General features: G+C 38.4%; 1 long non-coding RNA gene across 3 annotated transcripts in view; it reads left to right on the top strand.

Annotated features, from left to right (window-relative positions):
• Positions 1–25,415, top strand: part of LOC115518566 — a 31,856-nt gene extending 6,441 nt beyond the window's left edge. For 2 of the 3 annotated variants that reach the window (XR_003970304.1, XR_003970305.1), the window contains exon 4: positions 5,203–5,450. This is a non-coding gene — a long non-coding RNA (uncharacterized LOC115518566). Of the gene's footprint in view, positions 1–5,202; positions 5,451–25,085 lie in introns of those variants that run through there. The other variant, XR_003970306.1, reaches the window with a different exon arrangement.
• The last annotated feature ends 491 nt before the right edge of the window (positions 25,416–25,906 follow it).

Genomic DNA, 25,906 nt, shown 5'->3' on the forward strand with positions numbered 1-25,906 from the left:
CCTGGGTGGCTCAGTTGGTTAAGCGTCCGACTTCAGCTCAGGTCACGATCTCGCAGTCCGTGAGTTCAAGCCCCGCGTCGGGCCCTGGGCTGATGGCTCAGAGCCTGGAGCCTGCTTCCAATTCTGTGTCTCCCTCTCTCTCTGCCTCTCCCCCATTCATGCTCTGTCTCTCTCTGTCTCAAAAATAAATAAACGTTAAAAAAAAATAATAAATTTTTTTTTAATGTTTATCCATCCTTGAGAGAGAGACACACACACAGTGTGAGCAGGTGAGGGGCAGAGAGAGAGGGAGACATAAAATCCAAAGCAGGCTCCAGGCTCTGAGCTGTTAGCACAGAGTTTAATGCGGGGCTCGAACCCACAAATGGTGAGATCGTGACCTGAGCTGAAGTCAGATGCTCAACTGACTGAACCACCTGGGTGCCCCATATTGCTTATATATAGATTCAAAATAGCAATTGCTCTTCTAAAGTTAATTTTCAGCTCAGTATAACCTATACTTCATCATCCACTGTTAACTCCAAATCTTCAGTTGGGTGTTAGTGTCCAGACCAGGTGCAAGATGGAACCACTTATGCTAAGCCCACATCAGCAAACTGGAATTTAACTAAGTTTCTATGCTTGGCTCTCCCAGAAAAAGTGGGCCTAGGCCAACCAATCAGTGCTTGCCTGTCCACACAAGTTATCTAACCTGGCTCCAAGACTCTCCTTTGCTCCATATAAGGGAAGTAATCCTGCTTTAACCAATCAGCAAATGCCTAGTACAACTTCCTTGTTCCTTCTCACTTTGGTCTGTAAATATTTCTTGCCTTGTACAGCTCTTTAGAGCTCCTTTCTATCTGCTAGACTGGATGTTGCCCCATGTATGAGTTGCAGAATAAAAGCCTACTAGATCATTAAATTATGGAAAAAACTCTGTTAACAGTATCAGTGATAATTGTGAATACTTGCTGGGTGGCTAGAATAGTGCCTTGCACACAGTGAGTATTTTACAGGGTCAAACTCATTTCACCCTCAAAGAAATCCTCATTGGCAGGTATTTTTACTGTTATCATACCGATTTTCCAGTTGAGGAAACTGAGGCCCAAAGAGATTAAGAAACATGCCCAAGTCCATGTGGCTAGTCAGTGGTAGAGCTGGGATTTGAAGCCAAACAATTAGGCTGCAGAGCTGGGTTCTTAAACAATACTATATTGTTGCCTCTACCTCTTTAAAATAAAAACTCTTGATAGTTCTTCATAATTATAAAATATAGTTATCAGAGATTTAGAACTAAAAGGTATCTTAGCTATAACTCATTCCATCTCTTAATTTTGTAGTTTCAGGAAAGTTGACTGATTTCTCAAGATTTCTGAGCAAAGATGGAACTAGAATATGTTTGCTAATTCTTTGCCCAGTACATTTTCTATTTCTCAGCTCTTTAGGTTGTAACTCTAAAGGGGGCTGAAAACAAACAGAATAAAGAGAAGCCAGATGAGTGACTACTTTATTATCCTACCATGTGCAGGTTATTTCCAGGTAGGAATGTCCTTAATTGGTGCCAATGTGAAAATATTTAATTTCTTTTTGTATCTCATACTGTGTCTTACTCTAAATTGGAAACAACAGTGCCCACGCTCATGAATTCTTGTGCATTGTTAAAATTTTCCATTGACTGAGCCCTTGATTTAATTTGTATATAGGCTATAGACCCAGGTCTTTCAAATTCTCAGGAGTTTGAGGCATAAAATGTATGACTCAGGATTCTTGCAGGAAACAGCTGCAGAAGTTCAAACAGGATAGGCAAGGAGATATTAATAAAGAGGCTGTTTATAAAGATGTGGGCAGAATTTAGGGAAGGCAGGGATAAGGGTGGTTCAATACCTAGACTAGCAATAGCAGGAAGCCCTTACCTCTCCTAGTCCTGAAAGCCAGGAAGGGAACAGTTACCAAAACCAGAGAGAGTGGCCATAGGTGAGGCCATCTAGAAGCAGCTATGGCTTTTGGGCCAGTAAAGGGATGTAGTCAGCCTATGGCAACACAGCTGGCAGGGATCCTGGAAGAGTAAATGCTCTAACCCCATTCTTCATCCCCCTTTAGATCTCCTGGTGCTTCTGTGCATAGTTTCAACACACCCAGAAATTAGAGGTACAGTCTACAAAAGTCAGCCTCTTAGAGCCCAAAGTAGAGAAGGATAGAGTGGAAAATAACGGATTCATAAGCCACTGATTTTTATATAAAATAAATAAATATCACAAACATTTTGAAAATTAATAAGTAATAGCTTAGTCTGAGTCGAAGTAATAATTGTTGTAGTTTTATAACAGTGAGAGGGATGGCAATCGTGGTCTTTAATCATGATGCTGAGAGCCAGTGCAAGAGCAGCTTAAGTGTTGCCTTTTCCTAGTTAGCTTCATTATTTTTATAAAACTATACAATTCGTAACCCACATTTATTAGTCATTTGCAATAGAATCTAGTGCCTGTTATTTCTGTCAGATAGACTTTAAAAGCCCATTAATTACATTTATTCAAATAACTGTTTAATACCTATTATTTGCCAGGCAGTTTATCAGTAAACAAATGTCTCTCTTGGAGTTTACACATTAGTGTGAGAGCTACAAAACAGGCACACAAAGCAATATATGGAGATAAGGGCTATAAAGAACTATAAAGATAGAATTGGGGAGAGATGGGGGAGAAGGGGGAGAGACAGAATGAGAGGGATTAGTTTTACTCTGGTGGTCAAGGACGGCATCTTTAAGGCTGTAACATTTTTGCTGAGATTTGTTAAAAGACAAACTGAGGGGTATTAAAAATTTTATTTGAGCAAAGATGGATTGGAATTGGGCAGTGCCAAACCAAAAGTAGTTATGAGTGCTAAGCCAACAATTCAGAAGAAAGACTTGTATAGAGAAAGTGCAGAAGCAAAGAAAGGAAATTATTTGATTGGCTATATATTAAAGTCTAGTTGGCTTTTTGTGATTGGTTATCCTTAGTGTTTTGATATTGGAACCTTGAGGCATTTACAGGCTTAGATTTTGGCTTGCATACGTAGGCCACCATGGCATTAGAGCCACCTCAGTCTAATGGCCTCCTTGTTTAATTAGTTTAACAGACTTGAAGGATGAAAGGAGCTAACCATGAAGGGATCTGGGGACAGAAGGAAAAGAAAGGCTCTGAAGCAAAAAATGTGCTTGGTAAAGTTCGAAGGATTGAAGGAGCCAGGTGGAAGGTGCCCCAGGGAAAGAGAAGAACTGTGGTGATAGTGAGCATGAACATCCATAGGACCTTCATGCCTGGGACTTCTGGGATTTCAATTCTGGGTTGGGGTCATGGTGTTGATGAGAGCATTTAGAATCTGAGACTGTTAAATCTCAGAGCCATGAAGCCTGCATGGGAAGAGCTTGGGCTGTAACCTCAGAGTTGGAACGCTTATTTTTTCCACGGTGAATGTAATGTGATTTGTAACAATGGTGAAGTTTTGGGGTGATGGGCGGTTCATGAGGTCTGGAGCCGATGGCCCAGAAATAGTTCTTGAAGACATCTTAGGGGGCAAAAAAGGTGATTATTAAAGCATGGGGACAGGACCCATGGGCAGGAAGAGCTGCACTGGGGTTGTGGGGAGTGACCATTTTATGGAGTTAGGGGAGATGAAGTTAAGAGGGGAGATAAAGTCAAGAGGGAGTTTCCAAAGAGACTTTCATATACTAAAGACTTACTGGAGGCCTAGCTATTATCAAGGTAAGGTTCCCCACCCCCCCTCTTCTCTCTCTCAAGTCATTAACATTAAGACGGTAGGGAGTTCCTGGATGTTAGGCTGTGATGAGGTTGCCTTTTTCTGGTAAACTGGTGGAGACTCTTATCAGTTTAACCATTTGTTTTTGTTTTTGTTTTTGTTTTTGTTTTCTTGTCCTTTCCTGTTTTGGTGTGGCTGGGAGTGTCCAAGGAATATCATATATTTCCTACCTCGGGAGGGGGTGTGGGCTAACTTGTACTTTGCCCTCAGTTTGCCGCAAGCTTCCTCATCAATAGGACACATATATTTGGTCTTCATCTTGTTTCTGGCAGAGCTCCTAAAACCCTTGGAATTTTTTTTTTTACATTTATTTATTTAGAGAAAGAGAATGTGCGTGCATGTGGGAGGGGCAGAGAAAGAGGGAGAGAGAGAATCCCAAGCAGTCTCTGAAGAGCCTGATTTGGGGCTGAAACTCAGGAACTGTGAGATCACGATCTGAGCAGAAATCAAGAGTCCTGTGCTTAACCTGGGAAGCCACCCAGATGCCCTAACCCTTGGAATTTCTTAAGAGCAATGGGAGTGGCCTTTGTTATAATATTTGGTCTTTTGTCCTTTGTTCCTGAAATAGCTCCAGATCCTTAAAGGTGAAAGGAGTGTCTTGTTATTCATAACAAGCCCCTTTCAACCACACCTGAGTTTATGTTAATGTGGTAACTTTTGAAAAGGCTCTAAGGATGGGGGCTGGTTGCCAGGGGAAGCTACTGGATTAGAAGGTTGGAATTTTTAGTCCCACCCCCCATCTCTGGGGAGGGGAGAAGGGCTGGAGGTCACCAGTGGCCAATGATTAAGTCTATCATGCCTGTGTATGAAGCCTCCATAAAAACTCAAAAGAACAGGTTTGGAGAGCTTCCTGGGTTGGCAAACACATGGAGATTTGGGGAGGGTGTTGCACCCAGAGAGAACATGGAAGCTCCATGCTCCTTCTCCCAAAACCTGCCCTATGCATTTCTTACATATGGCTGTTCCTGAGTTACATTTCTTAATAATAAATTGGTAATCTAATAAGTAAAATGTTTTCCTGACTTCTGTGAGCTGCTTTAGCAAAGTAATTAAACTGGAGAAGGGGTTCGTGGAATTTCCAATTTATAGCCAGTAGGTCAGAAACACAGGTGACAACCTGGACTTGTGACTGGCATCATATGTGAGTGTGGGAGGGGATTTGTGAGCCTTTAACTTGTGAGATCTCGTGCTATCCCCAGGTAGATAGTGTCAGATCTGAGTGAAATTGTAGGACACCCAGCTGGTGCTGCAGAATTGCTTGATGTGAAGAAAACTCACACATCTGCTGTCAGAAGTAAAGTAGTGTGCAGATGGTCCCCAACTTACAGTGTTTAACTGATGATTTTTTGACTTTATGGTGGTATGAGAGCAATATGCATTCAGTATAAACTGTACTTCAAATTTTGAATTTTGTTCTTTTCCCAGGCTAGCGATATGTGGCAGGATCCTCTTTTGTGATGTGGGTAGTGGCAATGAGCCACAGCTTCTAGCCAGCCATGATTGCAAAGGTAAACAACCAATACACTTATAACCATTCTGTTTTTCACTTTCAGTACAGTATTCAATAAATTACATAGATATTCAACACTTCATTATAGAACAGGCTTTGTGTTAGATGATTTGCCCAATGTAAGTGATCTGACCATGTTTAAGGTAGGCTAGGCTAGGGGGCGCCTGGGTGGCTCAGTCAGTTGAGCGTTTGACTCTTGATTTCAGCTCAGGTCATGATCTCAAAGTTCATAGGATTGAGCCCCGTATTAGGCTCTGTGCTGTCAGCACAGAGCGTGCATGGGATTCTCTCTCTCTCTCCCTCTCCCTCTCCCTCTCCCTCTCCCTGTCCCTGTCCCTCTCCCTCTCCCTCTCCCTCTCCCCCCCTCCCCTGCATTCTCTCTCTCACACAAAATAAATAAACATTAAAATAATAATAAGTAGGCTAAGCTAAGCTATGATGCTCAGTAGTTTAGGTGTATTAAATTCATTTTTGACATGGTATTTTCAGCACATGTAGCTTTATCAAGGTGTAACCCCATCGCAAGTTAAGGAAGATACATAGTAGCAGAATATTGAGCCTAGAGGAGAAACACACAGAAGTGAGTTTTCCTTAAATTGAGTCACTTAACTCCTTGGTAATTCAGTTTCTTCACTTGTAAAATGAGGATAGTAATATAGTATCTTATCCAAAATCCATGAGGACAGATATATATGAGAATTTCTAAATTTTAAGATTTTAGAATGCTGTCATGGTACATATACCAGATATTATGAGACACCCTCACGGGGCTCTAGGGCAAATCAAACATTAATATTTCTGCATTGAAAGGTATTATGGTGGACAGACTCTTAAAGTGACCCCACACTCTCCACTTCCTGGTGTTTACTCCCTTATATGATCCTGTCTCTTCAAGTGTGGGTAGGACCTATGACTTGCTTCTAACTGAAAGAATATGGCAAAGATAATAAGATGTATATGATTGCAAGTGCATGATTATGTGATTACATTACATAGGATTGTAGTATCCGTCTTGCTGGAGTGTCAGTCTCCGTCTTTTTTTCTCCCTACCACTCATCCTTGCTGGCTTTGAGGAAGCAAATGGCCATGGTAGGGGATGCCACACAGCAATGAATATGACTTCTAAGCTGAGGGCAGCCTCCGACTTACAGGCAGCAAACAAAACAAAACACACACACACACACACACACACACACACACACATACACACACCAAACTGAAGCCCTCAGTCCTACCACCTCAGGGAACTGAATTCTGCCAATAACATGAGTAAACTTGGAAGTGGATCCTTCCCTGTTTGAACCCAGTAGAGACTGCAGCCTCAGCTGACCTTGATAGAAGCCTTGTGAGATCCTCAGCAGAGAACCCAGCTTGGACTCCTGACCAATGGAAACTTAGAGATAGTAGGGGCGCCTGGGTGGTTTAGTCGGTTAAGTGTCTAACTTGGGCTCAGGTCGTGATCTCGCGGTTGGTGAGTTTAAGCCCCGTGTGGGCCTCTATGCTGACAGCTCAGAGCCTGGAGCCTGCTTTAGATTCTGGTACTCCCTCTCTCTCTGACTCTCCCCCACTCACACTCTGTCTTCCTCCATCTCTCAAAAATAAATAAACATTAAAAAAAAAATTAGGGGCACCTGGGTCGCTCAGTTGGTTAAGCGTCTGACTTCAGCTCAGGTCATGATCTCACAGTTTATGAGTTCGAGCCCTGCATCAGGCTCTGTGCTGACAGCTCGCAGCCTGGAGCCTGCTTTGGATTCTGTGTCTCTTCTCTCTTTGCCCCTCCCCAACTTGTGCTCTCTCTCTCTCTGTCTCTCAAAAAACAAATAAATGTAAAAAAAAAAAAAAACTTTTTTAATAAAATAAAAAAAATTTAAAACTTAGAGATAGTAAATGTGTTGGTCTAAGTCACTAAATTTGTAGTAATATTGTTCCATAGCAATAGAAAACTAATAAAGTTATGGATATTCATACTTTTTTCCTGATTTTTAATTTTTTAAATAAAAAACATTATAAGTAATCTAAATAGCCTCACATCTGTTCAGGACAAATTTTGCTATCAGGAGAGTTTGGGCAGCAAATATAGGAAAAGTCTGTTGGTTTTCAGGGTCTTTTGGGCTTCCAAATTAAGATAAGAGATCTTAGACTTGTACCATATAACCTTATAGGGTTGCTGGGCAATGGAAAAAAATACTGTGTTAAGGGTTTTGGAACAATAAGAAGTACTCCATAAACTATGATTGACTATTATTATGATTAGAATCAGAGCTCCTGGGACAGGTCAGCCTCTCTGCTGTTATTCCTTGTAAGTTGCTTCTCAAGTTTCCCCATTTCTAACAGGAGGGCTTCTTAGTGGAGACCAGAAAGAGAGTTGGGGGAATAACTTCTGTTTATTGAACCCCTGTTCTGGGGAGGTTTGGGCTGGGTGTTCAGCGAGCTCTAATGTGAATTGCTTGTAAGTGAAAAGACATAGGGTCTGCTTGTGGCCTTACTGCTGAAGAGGTGCACAACCCTAGGGAAATGGCTTCTTGCTGAGTCTCAATTTCTTTTTTTTTAAATTTTATTATTACTTTTTAAGTTTTTTATTTTGAGAGTGAGAGAGTGTGCAGGTACATGAGTGCATGAGTTGGGGAGGGGAAGAGAGAGGTAGAGAGAGAACCCCAAGTAGGCTCCACTGTCAGCACAGAGCTTGATACAGACTCAATCTCAGGAACTTGGAGACCTGAACTGAGATCAAGAGTTGGACACCTAACCAACTGAGCCACCCAGGCACCCCTGAGTCTCAATTTCTTGATCTCTCAGATGGGGCTAGCTGATCCCTCCCACCTAAATATGTGAGAGGAGAGGTATGACAAGTGTACTTTAGACTGAAGGATTATTTTTGTTTTTAATGTCATTTGGAAAGGGGAAGAACATATGTAAGTTGTGCCTGACCTTTTCTTATATACACAAAGGAAATGCTCCCAACCCCAATACAAAACCTTACCTTCATCCCTGTGCAGAGCACAGAGGAGTGGCTCCTTGTTTTTTGCCTAGTCTTCTGTGCAATGTGAATGGGGACTACAGGTCTCTACCTGCTCAGATCACCATACCTACCTTTGCATCCCCTATATTTTTTAAAGTTTGTTTATTTATTTATTTATTTAGAGAGAGAGCACATGCGAGTGAGGGAAGGGCAGAGAGAGAGGGAGAAGGAGAATCCCAAGCAGGCTCCACACTGTTAGTGCAGAGCTTGAACTCAGGAACGGTGAGACCGTGGTCTGAGCCGAAATCAAGAATCGGATGCTTAACTGGCTGAGCCACCCAGCACCCCTGCATCCCCTATTTCTTATGCAGTTATGACCTGTACAGGATCTCTGTCTACTTCCTCCACTAGACTATGGGTTCATGAGGGCAGTCCAGTGCCCTGCATGCACCTCAGTAAACATGGAATCAATGAAAACAGGAAAAGGAGTAAGGAGATTACCAGGTGAACAGGAGGGTAAAACACTTTCAACCTGGACACTCACTGTTGATAGTCCCAGGTATGGTCAGAATAGTCAAATTTGGATATATTTTGAGGGTTTAACCAATAGACTTGCTGAAGTATTGGAAATGAGGGAAAGAGAGAAATCAAGGCATTGTTCATTCATTCATTTTCAACTGATAATTATTGGCTATTGACTAGATACTAGGTACTATTTAAGATGCTTTAGGTGCAGAGCAAACAAGATGTTAAAGAGCTCATGTTCTGATTGATGGAGGCAAGCAATAAACAAGCAAGATATTGCAAAGAATGTTAAGTGCTAAGAAGAAGACAAAAGAGGACAATGTAACAGATTATTAGGTAGGATATATTTGGCTGGAAACCCAATTCAGAATGGCGTGAACGTTAAGAGTTTTATGTCATGGGAAAACTCAGAGTAGGATTGTTCCACAGTTGGTTATTCGGTGGCTCGATGACATCATGGCTCCAGCTCAGCATCTCTGTGACTCGCAGGTTTTCTTCTCACGCTTGTAAGATGATTCTACAGGTCTAAGCAATACCTCCTCGCACTAAGGTGTAGGCAGAGAAAATCTGTTTTTTCTCACATCTCTCTTTTAAGGGCATAGAAATCTTTGCCTAGAAGAACCCCCCAGCTCTATCCTTACTAAACCATCATTGCCAAGGGGAACGAGACATCATCTTTGATATAGATCAGTCATGATTTATCCCTTGGGGTTGGACATGGGCCTGACCACCCTTGTAGCATGTAGGTATTGGATACATGAACAAAATGATGATTCTGTTAAAGAGAGAGGGAATGACCATAAGCAACAAACACTGTCATCCAAAGAGGCAGGGAATAATTAGAAAGGGTAATGTGACCTCCCTAGAGATGGTAATGCTTGTTTGAGTCTTGTCAAGAAGTAGTTGTTAGTCTTAGGAAATCTGGGGACTAGCACTGAGTATAGGGTTTCTTTTTGGGGTGATAAAAATGTTCTGAAATTGATTGTGGTGATTTTTGTACAATTCTGTGAATATACTAAAATGTGTTAAATTATATACCTCAAGTGGGTGAATTATATGGCCTATGAATGATATCTCAAAGATGTTATTTTCTAAAAGAACAATAAATGCAATGCCTTGAGACTAGACAAACTTGGTATGAATCACAAAAATTGTTTGATTCACTGGGCCAGATTCAGTGGAGAATTCTCATAGCAAACTTTAGTTATAATTCATTCATTAACAAAGGGTATGAAACTCAATTTCAGAACTTTTATTTTATTATTATTATGTTTTTTGGTGCGAAAAGGTGATTTTATTAAAGCGTGGGGACAGGACCCATGGGCTGGAAGAGCTGCGTCAGAACTTTTAATAAAAGGTAGAGAAATACCCTGTATTTTCAGATGTGATATTCCCTGTTGGTGGTTTTTTTTTTTTTTTTCCCCCAAGAATGCAGTTTTCCTAGGCTTCAAACCACTCAGCATGGATGGCCTCCAACAGACCTGCAGCCACTAGTAGTTGGGATCTTGTCTCATCCAAAGGCCTTCTTCTGTGGCTTATAGAGGGAGATGTTACATTCTCCTTACATGTAACATCTGGTCTACTAATTCAGATGATCATTTTCCATTGGATACAAGCTTCAATGATAGATATTACCCAGCTTAGTTTCTGTCTTTCTCTTTTGTGGCTGAGATTATTTTTGCTGTTCAGGGATTAGTTTTTGTTTGTTTGTTTTTGTTTTTGTTTTTTTTTTGGTCCTAACACAATTATAAGAAAACATGTTTAAAAAATCACTTTAACATTATTGAAATATAGGGACGCCTGGGTGGCTCAGTTGGTTGAGTGTCCAACTTCGGCTTGGGTCATGATCTCATGGTTTGTGAGTTCGAGCCCCGCATTGGACTCTGTGCTGACAGCTTAGAGTCTGGAGCCTGCTTCTGATTCTGTGTCTTCTTCTCTCTCTCTGCCCCTCCCCAACTCCTGCTCTGTTTCTCTCAACAATAAATAAACATTAAAAAAAGAAGTTTTAAGTGGGAATGCAAGCTGGTACAGCCACTCTGGAGAACAGTATGGAGGTTCCTCAAAAAGTTAAAAATAGAACTACCCTACAACCCAGCAATTGCACTACTAAGCATTTATCCAAGGGGTACAGGTGTGCTGTTTCGAAGGGACACATGCACCCCAATGTTTATAGCAGTACTATCGACAATAGCCAAAGTATGGAAAGAGCCCAAATGTCCACTGATGGATGAATGGATAAAGAAGATGTGGTATATATATATATATATATATATATATATATATACACAATGGAGTATTACTTGGCAATCAAAAAGAATGAAGTCTTGCCATTTGCAACTATGTGGATGGAACTGGAGGGTATTATGCTAAGTGAAATGAGTCCGTCAGAGAAAGACAAAAATCGTTTGACTTCACTCATATGAGGACTTTAAGAGACAAAACAGATGAACATAAAAGGGAAGGGAAACAAAAATAATATAAAAACAGGGAGGGGGACAAAACAGAAGAGACTCATAAATATGGAGAACAAACTGAGGGTTACGGGAGGGGTTGTGGGAGGGGGGATGGGCTAAATGGGTAAGGGGCACTAAGGAATCTACTCCTGAAATCATTGTTGCACTATATGCTAACTAATTTGGATGTAAATTAAAAAAAATAAAAGAAGTTAAAAAAAATTTTTTTGAAAACACTGTGCTCACCATTGATAGGAGTACAGTGCCTTGTACAGATGAGGAAGCTGATACAAGTGTTATGTAACTGTTCTTTGTGTTTAATAAATGGCAGCATGAGAATCTGAAAAAAAATTTTTTTTAAATTATTGAAATATAGTTGACATACAATGTTGTATTAGTTTCAGGTGTAAAACGTACTGATTCAACAATTCTATACAAAAAGAAAGCATTTTTATCAGAGCCAGTGCTTTGCACCTTGCAGCTGGGCCTTTTCTAACACTCTGCAGAGGTGCAAATGAGCATTTACTAAGAACTGGCATTTGTCCAAAGCTGTGCAAGAGAGGGAGCTCAAGTCTATCTCCTAAACATAACTGAGGAACAAAAAGAAGGCCAGTGTTGCTGGAGTTCAGGGACAGAGAGATAGGCGGGACTGGATCATTTAGGGCCTTGACAGCTAACTGCAGTTGGGAGCCACTGGAAGTCTTGAAACAAGGACATGACAAGACCTGGAAGGCATTTTAAACAGATCAATTTAGAGCCATAAATTTGGGTAAAATACCTGCAACACGAGTAACTGAAGAAGACTAGTATCTAGAGTATAAAAAGTACTCCCACAAGATAAATATGATAAAAGCCAAAAAATGCAAATGGAAAATCAGCAAAATACCTGAGTCACCAGTTTCCCCAAAAAGGAAATCCAGATGGTCAATAAACATGTAAAAAATGTTCAGTCTCATTAATCAACCAGGAAAATATGCTAAAACCACACACACACACACACACACAAATACCCATATAAGCCACCAGATTGTTAAAAGTAGAAAAAAAGAATCTGATATTATCAAAGAGCTTTGACAGTAGTAATGCAAACATTATGTAGGGAGACAGTGGAGAGCACCAGGGACTCAGGATAGAGTGTTCATAATTAAAAGCCAGACAGAGGAAGGGGTGGGTCCTCAAAAGGAGATGGAGAAGGAGCAGCCAGTGAGAAGGGAGGGGAACAGAAGAGTGTGGCTTTAGGAAATCTTAGAGAGGAAGGTGTTTCAAAGAGATACTGCTCAGAGATCAATTATGATTTAGATGGAGAACAAATCATTAGATTTGGCAAGGTGAAGATGGGTGGCAGGTTTGATAAGGGATATTTTGTGGAGGAAGCAGGCAAAAGCCTGATTGACTTTACCTAGCCACACTGGGGAGTTGAATGCTCAGGGGCCACCATTTAGTTCGTTCACTTTCTTCTTTTTTACGGTTTGTCTCAAAAAATATCAAGAGACATATTGTTGACCACCAATTCTTTATAAAGCAGTGCACGTATGCCTTCTTACATGTAGCTAGCTGGTATCAGAACTAAATCCATCATACCCTTTCCAGTCCGAGTTACAAAATAGTGATAATCTAAAAAAAAAAAAAAAAAAAGAGTTCTCCTGAAGCACTGGATTTTAATAATAAGCAGAACAAAAAGTCTTCTAGTACTTCTCCTTATACCACATATATGCCTAGAACTGACTCATTTTCTAGACAGTTGTGATTAGTGGCATCATACAACTCTAAATAGAATATTTGCTAGCATGAACACAGAGCAGTAATTCCTCTTTCACATTAAATGCCATTGACATTATATGATGCCAAATGCACTGACATGGAATTTTGCCAGCAGCTTGTTTTGCTTTCTCTGAGCATATTTTCAAGAACTTTCTAGCTGGCTTTTACAAACCTTTTGACAACAGTGAGAACCACCTGGTTTAGTAAATAAGGAATGCAGCTCTGAATGAAATATTGGTAGTTTTGGTCTGTTTCTGACTTTAGCAAAAATAATTATTAAATTCTGTACTAAATTGTTTTGTTGTAGTAGTAAAAAATTTAATTGGTTTACCGGAGGTCACAATGTTATGCTAGAAATTGAAATGAAGGCATCATTAACTTCATGCCAAAACCTGACAAAGTTTCGTAGAAGATAGATAGCACAGTGTCAAAAAAAAATAACTGCATTGCTGATTTTCATATATTCACCCTTACACTTCTATCCATATATTTTTTTACTTGTTTCTGTGAAATTACCACATTGGTCTCCTTCTAAAAATGGGCATCCTGTTCATTTTTTATATTTATGCCATTATGAACTTTAATATTTACATTGCTATTTTCATCATTAAAGTTTTGCTTTAGTGCTTCCCGAGTTCTTGATAACATTTATTTAAACATTGGAGATATAAGACCGCACAGTAGTAACCACACAAAACTTAAAGTGTGAAAATATTTTAAATCGAAATGAACTGCACCTGATAACTGAATATTAGTGGAGACAAATTGCCAAACACAGTTCTTATAGTTCATGTGGTATGCCAAAAATGGTATAATCACAAAGAATGTAGCAGGACCTATTATTATTTGAAGACAGTAGTATAAAGTTAGTATTTTTCCTTTTGGGGGGTAAATCACTCAAAAGTAAAGAACAGAATAAGAAAAACTATGAGGCAAATCCTTAAATTACAAAATAAGTGGATGGGAGTGAGAGTATGGGAGGTTGTTAAGAGTGCAGATTTTAGAAAGATCTTATTAGATTTAGGGTTTCAGATTGGATTGGGGTCAGGGTTAGGATTAAATAGCAAAATATACTACTTAAAAGTTAAGGACATAGCTTAAATCTCTTGTATAGAGCCTAAATCTTTCATTTCAAAGGTAGGAATGCAATTCACAGGTTGGTTGTAGGAGCTTCCCTGGATCCACATGGCTTCAAGAATCAGAGAAAGTGCAGCAACATATGTATCACATAGACAAGTTGTACCTTCAGAAAACAGTCTTTGTCTGTGACACTTGGGGAGAAGAGACTGCACTGTGAATATCCCTATATGGCCTATCTCCATTTGCTGGGGAAAAGTTAAGGTCAAGCAAAATACTGGGTCATAAGCAAAATTCTTGTTGGTTTGGAAAACAGTAGATAGCCAGAGTAACAGGAAGCTGCCTGAATGCGCAGTAAGCCAGGAAGAACCCTGTAGGCCTGAGGAAGTGTTCCTATAGCAACACAATTGTTGTGCGTACCAACCCTTGGAATGGCAGCTATGTGGACAAGCTGAACCTGGGACACTCTTAAGCCAAAACCCAAGGGAGACTGAAGTGGTCTTGGCTGCTGACAGAAATAGAAACAACCATTATCTGGAGGAGAGCTCTCCAAGTTCGGTTCAGAGGACTCCCACAGATTATGACTAAGCACTGAACTCAGAAACAAGATTACCAAATACACAAGAAGGCAATAACCATGAGTAAGAGTCAGCAGAAACAAACTATCAATTTAGATTCCCCAAAGATTTCAAGTATTGGAATTATATATATATATATATATATATATATATATATATATATATGTATAAATAAAACATATGTATAAATAAAACATATATAAATATGTATAAATAAAATATATGTATTTATATATTTTTGAGGGGCACCTGGGTGGCTCAGTCCTTTAAGCATCTGACTTCAGCTCAGGTCATGATCTCACGGTCATGAGTTTGAGCCCTGCATCGGCTCTCTGCTGTCAGCACAGAGCCTGCTTCAGATCCTCTGTCCCCCTCTCTCTGCCCTTCCTCTGTTCTTGTGTGCACGTGCTCTCTCAAAAATAAAACATTTTTAAAAAAGCAGCTGTGTGAACTGTTTAAATAAAGCATGTAATTTAAAAAGTGATCATTCAATTAAAAACATCCAGGAATGAACAGAAACATTTTGGGAACAATTCAAAAGAAACCAGAAATAAAAAATACAATTGTTGGCAGCAAAAACAAATAAGCGAACAAATAATAAACTGTGAAGAGATTAACTAGATAACTCAAGTGGGAGTTTATGAACCAGAAGATCTGTCTGAAGATCTGATCCAGAATGTAGTAAAGAGAAACAAGGAAATGGAAAATGTGAATAAAAAAAAAAGGTTAGAAGATACAGAAGATGGAATGATAAGATCTAACACTTAGAGTTCCACATAGAAAGAATGAGAAAGGAGGAGAAGCAATATATAGAGATAATGGCTGTGAATTTTTTTCTAGAACTGATGAAAAACCATAAATCCACAGATCTTAAAAGCAAAGGGAAAAAATTAAAAATCTAATTCAAGAAAAAAATCACAGAAATAAAAAGATACTTGAGTCTGAAAATATAAAAGGGCAAATACTATTTTACAAAAATAGTCCCACATGGTCAATACCAACATATGTCCTCATAAAATTCTTAGATTTCAAAAATTAGCATTCTTTGAAAGTGAAAGAAAATAAATCACTTATAATGAGGAAAACAGGCTGACTTCACATTTTTCCACAATATTCATTCCTAGAAGACATTGTAGATAGAGCAATACAGATAAAAAAGAGATGTGACCCAGGAATTATATATCCAGCCAAACTGTTGCTGAAATATAAAGGTAAACAGTTCTGAAAACACAAGATCCTAGGGATAATGTTTCCATTGACTCATTTGAAGATTCTGCCAGTGAACAATTTTTTATCAAACAATAGATAACTAGAAAGCATAAGGTAGGTAACATTAAGGATTGCTGATAAATAGGATTAAAGCTAAAAAACAAATATGGGTATTATATTTACTAAACAAAGATAAACATTAAGAAAGATAATATAATTAACTAAAATTGGGAAGTTATGGAGAAGAAAGGGAGGTGGAATGATGAGGCAAACTACTAATTAATTGTTGCTTAAAATTGGGCATTTATAATCCTGTCTAAAGAAGATTAGACATTGACAAAAATACCAAGTCATAATTATCAGAAGAATTGCATGTCATAGGGGCACTTGTACCCCAATGTTTGTAGCAGCACTCTCAACAATAGCCAAATTATGGAAAGAGCCTAAATGTCCATCAACTGATGAATGGATAAAAAAATTGTGGTTTATATACACAATGGAGTACTACGTGGCAATGAGAAAGAATAAAATATATGCCCTTTGTAGCAACATGGATGGAACTGGAGAGTGTTATGCTAAGTGAAATAAGCCATACAGAGAAAGACAGATACCATATGGTTTCACTCTTATGTGGATCCTGAGAAACTTAACAGAAACCCATGGGGGAGGGGAAGGAAAAAAAAAAAAAAAGTGGAAGAGAGCCAAAGCATAATAGACTCTTAAAAACTGAGAACAAACTGAGGGTTGATGGGGGGTGGGAGGGAGGGGAGGGTGGGTGATGGGTATTGAGGAGGGCACTTTTGGGATGAGCACTGGGTGTTGTATGGAAACCAATTTGACAATAAACTTCATATATCAAAAAAAAAAAAAAAAAAAGAATTGCATGTATAACCAAGCAAAATACCACACAGGAAATAATTTTTTAACCTTAAAAGCATGAATGATATCACAGTATAACAACTAAACAGTCATGGCATTCTTATGACTAAATAATTGTAATAATTATAATTATAATGTAAATAATTGTAATAATTATAAATGAGTTAAACTCATCCAGTAAAAGGGAAGAGTCAGATTGTATACAAAATAAAAGTAATTCTACACTGTAAAGAAAGAGAAACTTAAAACTGAAAGAAAAAAAGCATTAAATAAGACACTTCATATGCAAAAGGGTGCAATTCACAGAGATAAGAATTAGGGATACCTAGGGGCGCCTGGGTGGCTCAGTCAGTTGGGTGTCCGACTTCAGCTCAGGTCATGATTTCACGGTTCGTGAGTTCGAGCCTCACGTCAGGCTATGTTGACAGCTCAGGGCCTGGAGCCTGTTTTGGATTCTGTGTCTCCCTCTCTCTCTCTGCTCCTCTCCTGCTCATGTTCTGTCTCTCTCTCAAAAATAAATAAAGATTAAAAAAAATTAAAAAAAAAAGAGTTAGGGATATCTATGTACATATGACATAGCATCAATATAAGCATAGTCCTTAAAGCAAAAGTTAAGGTCTACACAGAGAAGTAGACAGAAGCACATTAATGGCAGGATACTTCAATTCATCCCCCAAGTCCATGACAGATTAAATATACAAAGAAACAAATAAGGATATCATGGACTTAAATAACATAATATAGTAGAGTTATTAATCAATTTTGTGATTCTGAAAACAGAGAATATATCTCATATTTTCCCAATTAAACAGGAAACCTTAATAAATTCCAAAAACAAAGAAAAACCAAACAGTACAGACAACTTTCTCTAGAAGCAATACAAGAAAACTAGAAGGCAATAGCATAACAAGGAAACAAAAGCCCCACTTGGAAAATAAAATATCTTGGGTTAAACAGCTCTTGGGCCCAAGGGAAAAATGGAATTGCAGACTATTTGGATAAAACAGTAATAAAAACATTACATATCAGAATTTATGTGTTACTGCTAAAAGAGTGTTCAGAGGAAAATATTTTAAATATTTTTATAGTATATCACAATTTGGTTAGAATAGCTAGGGATTGTACTAGGGGATTTCAAAAACCTACTACATACATAAATATCCTATTTAATAAGCAAAAATCACTGGCAACAAAATTATAATCCAAAACTCAATGGAATTCTAGAAATCAAAGTGTCTTTCAAATTCTTACGATGTCAAAACAAAAATATGAGTCTGGATATTAGCAAGGCAAGTATTTATTAAGGGGGACTATTGCAATAGGGAGATACTCAAAACCTAAGCGAGAAACCTCTCTGAGAAGGCGTGGACAAGCAAAATTTTTATATGCACAGACCAGGGGACAGGTGACTGTGGAAAGAGGAAGGGGGACACTAAAATTGCAAGGAGGGTGGGTCTTGAACTTAATGAACTGTGTCAAATATTGCAAAAGCAGAAAGATCAAGGTAGGAAATTTTAGTTGGTGGTTAGGCACATGGGGTGGAGTTTGCATCTGAGATGGAGCAAACAATTACAGTGCAGAAAGTTTGCATAAAGGTCAGGGTCTAACTGTCTTTTAGCAAACTAACGTTACGTCAAGCATTAAGTTTGACCAGTTTTGTCACTGGCTATCAGTGGCTGTTTAAATGATTTTGTTTTTTAAGTGGATATAAATTGCATATGTATCAGGTCATGTTGATACAAACATATCCTAGACTATAGCTCTATAAATGTTCCAAAGTAGGTCTTATTCACAGGTCATTAAATTACAAAGCAGCTAGAATATTTCACCGTATTAACTAATAAGAAAGAATGAAGCATCCAAATGAAATTAAAGATCAGCAAAATAAATGTTAAGAAAACAGAGAAGATTAAAAAGATAAAAGTAGAAACTACTTAATTATAAAATGAAAATGGTAGAATTAAATAACCCAAGAGCTGGTTGCTTGAAAAAAGAAAAAAAAAAACTTTTAAGTATGTTAATTAAGAAAAAAAGCACAAATATACATGATGCAATAATTTGGAAATTCTAGGTAAAATGGGTTTGTTTTAAGAAACTATAATATACCCAGGGTGCCTGAGTGGCTCAATCAATTAAGCATCTGACTCTTGGTTTTGGCTCAGGTTATCATCTCATGGTTCATGAGATTGAGTCCACATTGGGCTCTGTGCTGACAGAATGGAGCCTACTTGGGGTCCTCTCTCTCTCTCTCTCTCTCTCTCTCTCTCTCTCTGCCCCTCCCCATGCTCTCACTCACTTGCTCTCAAAATAAATAAATAAACCTTAAAAAAAAGAAAGTAGCTGTAATATGCCAAACTGATCTGAAAAGAAACTGAAAGTCTAAACAAATTAATTACTTAAAAGAAAGTATAAAGAGCTATCCCACACACAAAAAAACACTTTTTATAGGCTGTTACACTGCAACCTTAAAGGATAGATAATTCCAAAATTACTTAAGGTATTCCAGCACACAGAGAAAGAAGAAACCTTCCAAGTTCTTTATATGAAACAAGAATAATTTAGATACTAAATCTGATAAAGACTATAAGGAAAGGAAATGCCCATTAATTTCACTTATTGATGAAATAATACTAAATAAAATATTAGGACATGGAATCATGCAATATCTTAAAAGAACAGTATGACAGAATGGGTTTATTTCAGGAATACAAAGGTGATTAAATATTAGGACATACATTTTATGAATAGATACAAAGAATATCAACTACAGACTTTGAAACAGGATTTGATCAAAACTTAAAATCTACTTTTGAATCAAAATGTTTAGAAAAGAATAAGAATAGAATATACTACCTTAACATAAATCTGTTTTAATGCCCAAGACAGCTTCTGTTTGATAGAAAAATATTAGAAGCGCTCCCATTAACAAAAAGTTTAAAAAATAATGACTACTATTTTCACCAACGTTTTCCTAGCTATTGCAATTATCTTTATAATTTGGGGAAAAATTAGAAGTTAAAAAATATTGGAAATAAGTATGCTGCTCCCATTCAACATTGTACTAGAGGTTTCAGCCAAGGCAATTAGGCAAGAAAATAAAATAAAAGGCATCTAGATTAAAAAAGAAGTAAAACTATTTCTATCTGCAGATGACATAGTTTTATATATATAGAAAGTCCTAGAGAATCTACAAATCCATGGGGGCTAATAAATGAGTATAGCAATGTTTCAGAGATACAGCATCAATATACAAAAATAATTGTATTTTTATGCATTAGTAATAACAATCCAAAATTGAAGAAAATACTTCCATTTACAATAGTATTAAAAAGAACAAGAAAGTTAATATAAATTTAACAAAAGAAGTGAATGGCTCATAGTTAAAAAATAAAACATCATTGAAAGAAATTAAAGAAGACTGGAAATTGAACAAACACTCATGTTTATAGATTGGAATACCTAATGTTAAGATGACACTACTCCCCCACATTAACCTACAATACAATGCCTGTCAAAATTCCAATCGCCTTTTTGCAGAAATGGAGAAGCTGGTCCTCAAGTTCAAGGGGCAAGGGGCCTTATAGAGCTAAAACATCTTGAAAAAGAAGCACAATATTCCAGTTATAAAAATAAGTAAGATAGGGGCGCCTGGGTGGCTCAGTTGGTTAAGTATCTGACTTCAGCTGAAGTCATGATCTTGTGGCTCATGAGTTCAAGCTCCACATTGGGCTCTGTGCTGACAGAGCCTGCAGCCTGCTTCAGATTCTGTGTCTCCCTCTCTCTCTCCCCCTTCCCCGCTCATACTCTGTCTGTCTGTCTGTCTGTCTCAAAAATAAACATTAAAAAAATAAATAAGATATAGGGATATAATGAACAGCGTAGGGAATATAGTCAATAACACTGTTACAATTTTATATGATGACCGACTTATTATGGTGACTATTTTGTATATAAATATCAAATCATGTTATACACCTGAAACTAATACAACATTGTATGTCAATTATTTTTTCAATAAAAAAGACTTTCAGATGTATAACAAAAGAAAAATTTCAAAGTTCAAACACACAATTCTCCATTTGAAAACTTACTTTAAAGCTCCAGTATTCAAGGCTATGTGGTACTAGCATAAGGATACACATAGAGATGAATGGAATGAACTGAGAGTCCAGAAAAAAACCCATACACTTATGGTAAAATGATTTTCAATAAGAGTGTCAAGACAATTCAATGGGGGGAAAGAATAGTCTTTAATGAATAGTTCTGTGACAATAGGAATCTACAAACAAATGAATTTAGAACTTAAGTACCACCACTATACACAAAAATTAACTGAAACCGGATTAATACCTAGATATAAGGGCTAAAGCTATCAGAAAACATAGATATAGATCTTTGTGACCTTGCATTAGTCAATGGTTTCTTAGATATGGCACCAAAAGCATAAGCAACAAAAGAAAAAAAATAGATAAATTGGACTTCATTAAAATTAGAAATTTTTGTGCTTCCAGAACATTACCTAGAAAGTGAAAAGACAACCAAAGAATGGGATAAAGTGTTTTCAAGTCACATTTAAAAAAAAATTCTGCAGGGGCGCCTGGGTGGCGCAGTCGGTTAAGCGTCCGACTTCAGCCAGGTCACGATCTCGCAGTCTGTGAGTTCGAGCCCCGCGTCGGGCTCTGGGCTGATGGCTCAGAGCCTGGAGCCTGTTTCCGATTCTGTGTCTCCCTCTCTCTCTGCCCCTCCCCCGTTCATGCTCTGTCTCTCTCTGTCCCAAAAATAAATAAACGTTGAAAAAAAAAAATTTAAAAAAAATTCTGCAGGGGAAGAGTTACCATAAAGTAAGTCAAAAGGTAATGGCTACTTGAGGAAATTCATTTTATATTTGTATCACAAAGGGATAATTTTCCTAATATAAAAGAGCACCTACAATAACTAAAGGAAAAAACAACCCAATAAAAAATGGACAAATCATATGACCAGATAATTCACAGAAAAGGTAATACAAATGATTCAAACATAAAAAAAAAGGTAAACTTCTTTCACAATAGAATGCTAGTTAATGTCCTGCTAAGTGATCATTTTTGAACTGTTTGATTAGCAGAGAAAATAATTTGATAATAATGTATTGTGTGGCTGAGCCTATGGGGAACTAGGCACTCTAATTTCCATGAGAGGATGAATTGCCCCCATGAAGAGAGATTTTGGCAGTAACTTTAAAAGTTACAAATTCACATACCTTTTGACCCAACAGTTCTGTCTCTAGGAATTTGTCCTACAGATAGATTCAAATGTGTATGAACTAACATTTGTACAAAGTTATTTATTAAGATCTTAGTAGTTTAAAAAAGAAAACTTTATGTCCATTCAAGAATTCTCTGAGCTGTATAAGAGAATGAGACTACTCTGTGTACTGAAATGGAAGGCTGCCATAGACATACTGTTGCATGTATGTAACAAGTAAGGTGCAGAAGACTATAGCCTAAACTACTTGTCTAAAATGATCAGTGGTGTGTGTATGTGTGAGTGTGTTTTCTTATATGTTGTAAAATATCTCTGGGGGCTCCTGAGTGGCTCAGTCGATTAGGCATCTGACTTTGGCTCAGGTCATGGTCTCACGGTCTGTGAGTTTGAGCCCCGCGTCGGGCTCTGTGCTGACAGCTCAGAGCCTGGAGCCTGTTTCAGATTCTGTGTCTCCCTCTCTCTTTCTGACCCTCCCCCATTCATGCTCTGTCACTCTCTGTCTCAAAAATAAATAAACATTAAAAAAAATGTTTTTTTTAAATAAGGTATCTCTGGAAGGATACATAACAAACTGACCAATATTGGCTAGGGGATGTGGTTGTGGTGAGACTTTTTACTGTTTATCCTTTGACCTTTTTCAATTTTATGTTGTTTTTTTTTTAATTTTTTTTTCAACGTTTTTATTTATTTTTGGGACAGAGAGAGACAGAGCATGAACGGGGGAGGGGCAGAGAGAGAGGGAGACACAGAATCAGAAACAGGCTCCAGGCTCCGAGCCATCAGCCCAGAGCCTGACGCGGGGCTCGAACCCACGGACCGCGAGATCGTGACCTGGCTGAAGTCGGACGCTTAACCGACTGCGCCACCCAGGCGCCCCTCAATTTTATGTTTTAACTAATCTCTACACCCAAGGTGGGTCTCCCTGAGCCAGCCAGGTGCCCCAACTGTTTTCAGTTTTGAATCATGAAAATCATAATCTATTTTTAAGATAATGAACTAAGAATATAAGAGGATTTCTGTAAAAATAAGTAATAAATCTTTAAAAAAAATTTTTTTATGTTCATTTTTGAGAGTGTGATAGAGCATGAATGGGGGAGGGGGAGAGGTGGGGGTGGGGAGGGACATAGAATCTGAAGCAGGCAGGCTCCAGGCTCTAAGCTGTTAGCACAGAGCCTGACTTGGGGCTAGAACCCACGAACTGTGAAATCATGACCTGAGCCAAACTCAGACGCTTAACTGACTGAACCACCCAGGTGCCCCCAAGAAGTGATTAATCTTAACCTCACATTTATGAACTATGTGTGAACAAAATTACCTCTTTGCTTTTTCCCCCTGAAATGGCCAACTTTTTTTGAATATTTGATAAACCACCACTAGTTGACTACTCTTTGAGCAATTCTGTCCTAGAACATTAAACATTAAGATCCCGAAGAGTCCACCACAGATGGACTCAGGATCTGTCTATATTGCCTTAGGACTAAGTATTATATTCTTATACCAGAAATTAAATGGGATCTTATTTAGAGAAATTTAGTTCTTAATTCAATTCAATAAATATTTGTTGAAAACCCACTATGTAATGTAACTTGTTATGGAGAGATGAATGTATCATGGCTACCATTCTTAAGAAGCCCACAACCGTGCTAAAATACCAAACTATACTTAGCCATATAAAATACGTTCCAAAGATCCTAGCAACACCATGGCAACTGGTTAAAATAGCCTTCTTATAACACCTCTGTGCCTAAGTTTACATCTGAGAAGATATACATAAAATTGTTATTAGCAATTACCTCTGTTGGGTGGGGTTAGTAGGAAGCAGATCAGGACTTGTAAGTTTTTAAATATTAAGAAAATGAAGATGGTGGGATCATGAGTGATTTCATTTAGTTTTAGGATTTTTGTTTTTCAAATGTAAACATAGGAACAAATCAAGAGTTTTAAAAAAAACAAATAGAAGGGGTGCCTCGGTGGTTCAGTCAGTTTAAAGTCCAACTCTTGATGTTGGCTCAGGTTATGATCTCGCAGTTTGTGGGTTCAAGTCCCACATTGGGCTCTCTGCAAAGCCCACTTTGGATCCTCTGTCTTCCTCTCTCTCTGCCCCTTCCCCATTCATGTGCTTGCTTTCTCTCTCCCTCTCTCAAAAATAAATAAATATTAAAAAAACACATAAAACTATTTCTTCCCATAATGAAAACAAATTCTTATATACTGCTTTTCCAACAACCTTCACTTAACAGTATCAAAACTTGGCACTTTGTGTTTTCCTTGACCCTTGATAAATTAAGAATAAGTTTGTCTTAAGAAGAATGTATAATATTTCAAAGGATGAGATCATCAACCAAAATGTGAAACCTAGACACTGAATTTATTGTTTACTTAAGTAAGGGAAGGCTATGCTGATCAGACACAGTCTCACTGAGCAAAGCAAATACAGGTTTTATGGGAAATTTTGTTTGGGGAGGTATTGGTTACTGAGGAAGGAGTAGCTGAAAATCAGCCTTAGAGACATGGGTTATAGAAGCATGTTTCCTGTTCCTGAGGTGTGTTTACTGAAGTTGTCACTTATCAGTTAAATAGTTTTTAAAACCAGCTTTGGTGTTTGTTACCATGGCTATAAAAATATCCATCTTTTCCTAGGTTCCTGGGGATATTTTTTTATTCTTAAAAAATAATTTATGTCTCTTTTTGCCTGCCCTGGATTTAAAAACTAGAGGTTATCTTACACTAAAAGGAAACAATTTCCTTAGTCTAACCATAATTTGTTATTAAAAGGTCTTAATATAGTGTATTCATTTCCTATTGCCAGTGTAACAGATTACTGCATATTTAGTGGTTTGAACAACAAGAATTTACTGTTTTATAGTTCGGTAGGTTAGAAATCTGACACAGGCCTCACTAGGCTAAAACTAAGGTGTCGGAAAGGCTGCATTCCTTCTGGTCTCAGGGGAAGATGCTGTTTCGTTTTCCAGCTTCTAGGGGTTGCCTACATTCCTTGCCTCACCGCCCCCTTCCTCCTCCTCCAAAGCCAGCAACATAGCATTCCTTTGACTCTGCTTCCGTTGTCACATATTTCTCTGATCCTTCCTTCTACCTCTCTCTTTCCCTTATAGGGACTTTTATGATCACATTGGGTCCAACTGGACAATCCAGGACATTCTCCCCAAATCTGGTTGAAGGGAGGTCCAAGACTGGTATGGTAGCTCAACACCACCACCAACTGACCCTTCTGTTTTGCTGTATACCATACTTGGCAATGACCGGTCAGACTCCAGAATCATGCATGTGTTCCAGGCAAGAAGCATGAAATGGAAGAGGTGGTACCAGAAATAGTATTCAGCTTACATTTCATTTGCCAGAACTGAGTTATAGGACCACCTCTAATGGCAAGGACATCTGAGAAGGTAAGTTAGCTTTCTTACATCTCTAAAAAGGGAAGGAAAATGGAGATCCGTGTTGGAACAAGGGATAGATGCGCTAACCTACCAGAATGACTGCAAGAACTAGATGAACTTAACAAAGAACTTTGTCCGGTTACTGAAGAGCAGGGACCAGGTGCTGGAATTTTAGTGGACAACTTGCTACATGTGTTATGTAATACCTGGTGACAGGTTAGGTGTGGCTTCTACTCTCCTCCACTCCTCAGGGCTGAGTCACAAGAGTTGAGGGCAAACCTGATGCAGACAGTTTCACCTTAGGACAGCCACCCCATCTGTTCCCTCCCCGTGTTACCCGTGTGTAATGCCCTGCTTGTTACATAGTCTCTTCAGGAGCAAATGCCAAGTCACATGCCTCCCAGTGCACCTGCAACCCATCAGTGAGATTTCACAATGAATGCTTCTGTAAACCAGGTGCAATCTGACCTGCTAACATTCCACGTTTATCTTACTTTGCTACATTCTGGAGAGCTGAGTGGCAAGAAGGCAAATCTAAG

Source organism: Lynx canadensis, chromosome B4, assembly GCF_007474595.2.
Source record: "Lynx canadensis isolate LIC74 chromosome B4, mLynCan4.pri.v2, whole genome shotgun sequence".
In the NCBI taxonomy this organism is placed as follows: domain Eukaryota; kingdom Metazoa; phylum Chordata; class Mammalia; order Carnivora; family Felidae; genus Lynx; species Lynx canadensis.